The sequence below is a fragment of the Hemicordylus capensis genome, chromosome 1 (genome assembly GCF_027244095.1).
Source record: "Hemicordylus capensis ecotype Gifberg chromosome 1, rHemCap1.1.pri, whole genome shotgun sequence".
NCBI classification, from domain to species: Eukaryota; Metazoa; Chordata; class Lepidosauria; order Squamata; family Cordylidae; genus Hemicordylus; species Hemicordylus capensis.
In genome coordinates, this window is record NC_069657.1 from 311,905,396 (window position 1) to 311,911,395 (window position 6,000).

Consider the following 6,000-nt stretch of genomic DNA (forward strand, 5'->3'; position numbering starts at 1 on the left):
CTTCTCTAGCCTTTGTTCTGTTATTTCTGTATCTGGATGCTTCTCTTTCCAAATTTGGTACATTCTTTTTAAATAACCTCTTCTAGTTGGACTAGACTTGTAATAGCAGATCATTATTTCCTTGTTGGCATTTTTCATATATTTTTTTCGGTTAAGCGACTTTTCTTCCAGTAACTTTGCTGTCTTCAGCCCTGGTTGCTCAACTGAAGATCCTGAGTCCTGTTGCCCACTTGCCACCAGATGTCCAGGGACTATAGCACCTGGCGCAGTCCTTGTTGACCCGGGCGACGACCAACCCGGTATAGATTTATTAAAGTTACATCTCACCATATTGTTGATGGGAGAGGCACTCTTTGTCTGGCTCCTCTGGTGAGACCTGTCCAGTATGGTTGGACCTCTGGCATAGCTCTCACCTTCCTCAGAGCACACAAGCCCCACAACCACACCAAGGTAGTGCCTCACTGGGGGATTATTATTATTATTATTATTATTATTATTATTATTATTATTATAAAATACAATATTTAAGTATTTTCCTGGCTAGTTGTAGTGTGCTTAAAAATTTTTGAGTGTGTCGTGAGTGAGTGTGTGCTGGGGCCCGAATCCTTCCTCCTGCTCACTGCCCAGCCAGTTAGCCTGGCTTCAGGCCTCTGGGTCACACACACACACACACACACACACACACACACACACACACACACATTTTAATCCCCTTTTCTAGCTGCCTTTCTTTTAAAAAGGATTTTTTAAATCCATTTAAAATTTATTTCTGATTATTGAAGCAGCTGCTTCCTTCCAATTTTTCTTTTGGAAGCTCGCTGCCTGTCTGGACCTCTATTATTTTTTTTTAAAAAAATTAAAAAATATTAGCAATATGAAAGTATTTTATTTCCTGGCTGGCTGTAGTATGCTTTAAAAAAAAATTGTGTCGGGAGTGAGTGCATGGTGGGGCCATAATCCTCCATCCTGCTTGTTGTACAGCCAGCTAGCCTGGCCTTAGGCCTCTGGCCCATTTTTCTGGCCCATTTTTTCTACATAATAAATCCCCATGTAGAATCTATGTGCCATCAGAGAATCCAAAACATGTGGATTCTCTGATGTCAATAGTGTTGGATTATCTGATGGAACATATATTCTACATGGGGATTCATGATGTAGAATTGATGTGACATCAAAGAATCTACTCCCCATTATTCTCTATGGGAGAAATAATAAAACTTTAAAAATATTCTTAAAGTCATTAAAAAATCATCCCTTTGACTGATTGCTTTGGGGCTTGAGTGGTAGTTCACAATCACGGGAGCCTACCACACACCCCACTTTGACACATCTCGGTTCTACCCATAGGGAATAATGGGCCAATTTGGGCCACATTTTTTCCTATGGAGAACTTTTTAGAACTGGTTCGAGGGGGTTATAATTAGAACTGAATCACAAAAACTGGTTTTGTGCACATCCCTATTTTCATTCTGGGAGTATCATCAGTCTCTTCTTCACCATTTTGCCTGTTTTTACAAATGCAGCATTTGCACATATGGGAAGAGCTCTGCAGCTCCAGCCTGCCAAACCACATGGGATTGTTTTGTTACCACCACAGCAGCAGGATCCTATGTGGTATTCCACAAACAGAAGGCACAGCGGTGTATCTGGTCATGTGTTTTTCACATGCAATTGGATCCTTTAAGGAGTTTGTGGGTAATAGTTATTCCGTGCATGCAACATCCAGACTGGATGGAGAAGAGCTTTCTGAAAAAATGAAGTGCCTCACATTTTATTGTTTTTCTCCTCTTCCTTTTCAACCTGAAAACCATGTATGCAAAAATATTTAATGAGTATTTTTCCTTGTGTGCATTGTCACAGTTCTCATTTATTAATGCCATTTACATATTATTTGAAGAAAGCCACAAACATTTCTCCACAGCCAACTTTTTATGACCATGTTGCCAGATTTTTATAGACTCATGCTGTCTTTCCTCTTTTCTCTCCAAACACTTAAACAAAACAAAACAAAAAAACCCTCACAATTGAATTAAAAACGTTCCCTATTCTATTAATGCCAAAAGAACTCAACTTTCCCCTTTAAAAAATGCCCTCCTGGAATTATTCATTCATTCATTCATTTATTTTTAAGGTCAGGTTATGTCCATCTAATGCAACAACAAAAAATCAAAATCAAATGCTAATTCCACAATAAAACATAACTCAGTAGTAGTTTTCAGGGCATACATATGAAAATGCCTTATAGGTTTTTTTGTTTATTTGTTTTTTGTATACTCTTTTAAAAGTACCCCCTGCAGTTATTGGACTTCAGCTCTCAACATCCCCCACCACAATGGCAATGTTGCCCATTTGGACCAGCAGAGTCTCTCCAAAATCCCAAGCCGGAGGTTTTCCATCCTAATAAGATGGGAAATAATACGAGCAGGGGCGCTTCTACTCACAAAAGGCCCTCCCCAAGCAGTTACATTGCCAGTCATGCCACTCCACTTGTGTGTGTCAGTGCATTGACACTCTCAGAAATAAGTGTAGTTGTAAGCAAGCAACAAACACTGGTTTTCGAATGCCCAGGACCAGTGTGTACTGTGACAGCCATGCACATCCAGATTTGAATCTGCATCTCTATGGATTGTGCACAAAGAATGCTGCATCCATTTTCAAATCTCACTGGCTGAATCAGGTCATTTCTCTTTTTGCTCAGCACAGTGGAGTGTTCTGAATCAGTTTTGTATGTTTTCATGTGGCTGATTTTATCCTTAAGGCAGGAATCCCACGCACATATTGTTAGAAGTCCTCACAGTGGGACTTATTTCTCAGTAAACATAGAATCAGACATTATCAATTTTATGTAGTGATGGGATTTTTTCTTACACAAGTATGCTTTAGCATTATTCCCATGCAACAATACTTACTGAAAGTACCCTTTTAGAAAAAAATCCACATAGATTTTGCAGGAAAGGTATGCAGACAGGATGCAAAGATATCTGCTCACAGAACCGCCCTGCAGAATCTATAGATCTGTTCAGTTTGGGAATAATTCTAAGCACGCTCATGAAAGGAAGTCTTCACCTTGGAACTTCATCATTTCCATACTAGGGACTTGGATATTAATCCTAAACATACTTATTAGGGGATAAACCCCACTGTACAATGTAATTTATGTCAAAGGAGGGTTTAGGATTAGGGTTTGTTTATATATAACATTTATATCCCACCCTTTGTTCAAGGAGCTCAAGTTGCTTTACATTGTTCTTCCTCAATTTTATCCTCACAACAGCCCTGTGAGGTAGGGTAGGCTGAGAATGAGTGACCCACTGCACAGTCACGTGAGCTTCATAGCTGTGCAGAGACATGAACCCAGGTCTCCTCAGTACTAGTCTGAAACCTTAACCACCACACCCCACTGCCCATTATAGGATACAAGTACCTTTTAAATGGAGTTAGCAGTAACTCCTTCTTCCAGAGAGTCCTGGGAATTGTAGTTTGGGGTGGAAAGAGGAGCAAGGCTCAAATTCTCAGCCATCCCAAACTACAAGGCCTGAGATTCTTTGGGGGAAGCCATAATAGTTGAAGTGGTATGAGAATGATGTATATTTCTGTCTGGTGAGGCTGGCTGTCCTTACCTCCGAGAATGGGGTGGTGAGGGGGCCCAAGGCGACAGGGACAGGTGGCGGCCAGGGAGAAGCAGAGGAAAGACTGTCAATGACAGGGAGAGATTGGGCTTCTGTGGAGGAGAAGAGCCCTGAAAAGGCCAAAGGGGAGGCGTGGGAAGATAACACCAGCAGCATGCCACCCAAAGGGAGGGGGTGTGAGCAGGAGGCGGGAGAAGGGGGAGAGGCATTGGCAACAGCTGTAAAGGGTAAACAATTACAGGGAATAAAGAGGGGCATTGCCCCTGTAATTGGGGGCGGGCGATGCATAACCTGTGAGGAGGCATATAAGAGCCAGCTGGGGATGAGAGGCTGGCTGGTGGCAAATGTCAGGGGGCCCCCGGAGAGGGGCAGACACAAGGAGCAAGCAGTCTGGGGCAGAGGAGGCACAGAGTGACACTCAACCCCCCCCCCCCCCTAGTCTCTGCTCTGAGGCTGGACCCGGTAAGCCCAGCCTGGCTTGGTAAAGGAGACAGGGACATGTAGCCGGACAATTTCTTAGCATAGTAATGTGGCTTTGGTCTCATTCAGCAGTCACATCACATTCACATGACAAGGCAGCAACTACTAATGCATAGATAGCACTCATTCTAAATTAAGGTGAAGCCATCTGTACGACCCATTCCTCCATTGGCATGTGCCAGTGGCCACACTCAAGCTCCCATCTGAATGTGTGTTTGCGCACTAACATGAGAGGAGAGCTGGTCTTGTGGTAGCAAACAAGACTTGTCCCCTTAGCTAAGCAGGGTCTGCCCTGGTTGCATATGAATAGGAAACTAGGTGTGAAAGCACTGTAAGATATTCCCCTTAGGCAATGGAGAGGCTCTGGGAAGAGCATCTAAGTTCCAAGCTCCCTCCCTGGCATCTCCAAGAGAGGGCTGAGAGAGATTCCTGCCTGCAGCCTTGGAGAGGCCGCTGCCAGTCTGGGTAGACAATACTGAGCTAGATAGACCAGTGGTCTGATTCAGTATATGGCAGCTTCCTATGGAAAGAGACCTCAGTGTTGCTCTTTACCAAACCAGTGTTGCCTCAATTTCAGGAAGGACTGATACTGGCATAGGAAAGAGCTACAGCGTGGATCCTCCCATATTGCCCATGACTATCTTTCAGGCACAGGAAGGGACCATGCTCAGCAACCATCAAAGCTGTGAAAATCATCTTACAAGGCTCCTAAGGCTCATTACAGCAGTGTAGGCCTTCTTCTTCTTCTGAGGATTGGGAAACACCCTTACATACATCTAGCCTTTATGTTGTTTCAGAAGTGTCAAACAAAACAGCAAAAAATCCAAGTGTTATAAAATATTTATTTTGTAAATCCTTATAGCTCCAACATGCATTTATACTTTTCTTCAAGGATTGCCTTTCATATTTGACTGAGAGATTTGCATAGTAATGTTACAGACAGGTTCCTGAAGAGGAGTTGTCATGAATGCATAAATTTATAGTATTTTATAGCAACCTTGGATTTATTTATATATTTATTTTATTTTATCTTTCCTTTATTTGACGTTCATGATTACTGTAGCTCTTTTGCTTGGTTTACTTATCCAGATGATCACTTTCTCTCACCATCTGGCAAGGTCTGCATGGTGAATGGTTTTGTGAATGCATCCAGCCTTTTTTGAGGTTCCCAGAAACACTTGTGAAAGTGCCCAGTGTACTGTGTCGTAGGCATGGACAGCATAAACCAGGGGTTTGCAAAATTGGGTCCCCAGATGTTGCTGGATTATGACGCCTATCACCCACAGCCACAATGGCCTTTGGCAGGTGGGGAGTGATGGAAGTTGAGGGTAAAAACCCCTGGCATAACCATTCACAAGAGCAATCTCCAGAAGGAATCCACCATAATGTGCTTGCACATCACCTCATGGTGGGAAAGAAACTAAAGCAGAATTCATCCCAGCTTTATCCAGGCTTCATAGTATCTTCTGCCTTGAATTCAATGGGATGTGCAAAGACTAAAGTAGTGACTAGCATCAAGGGTGAGGGAACATGTATCTTAGGATTTAAGTGACTCAGTAATGAGCGGGGCTACTTCTGAAAAGAGCAGCAACATCAAACAAGAGTAAGAAAAGCATGCAGCTTTTGAGGCTTGCTGCATGAGGACTGAAGCCTGATAGCATTTTGATTTTTAGGTTATTTACACTGTTATTTACACTACAAGCAAATATTTTGGTACCAGCTAGCTGGGTTATTTTGTCACTGGTGAAACCCAGTCTCACAGGTTTTATTGTCTTCCAGTGAAAAAGCTGCTTCTCAGAAATATGCTGCTTGTTCTACCAGAAGATGGTTTTTACTCCTCTTTAGCAGGCCCAGACTATTTTAGACACTGAAAATATCAGACACAAATAAG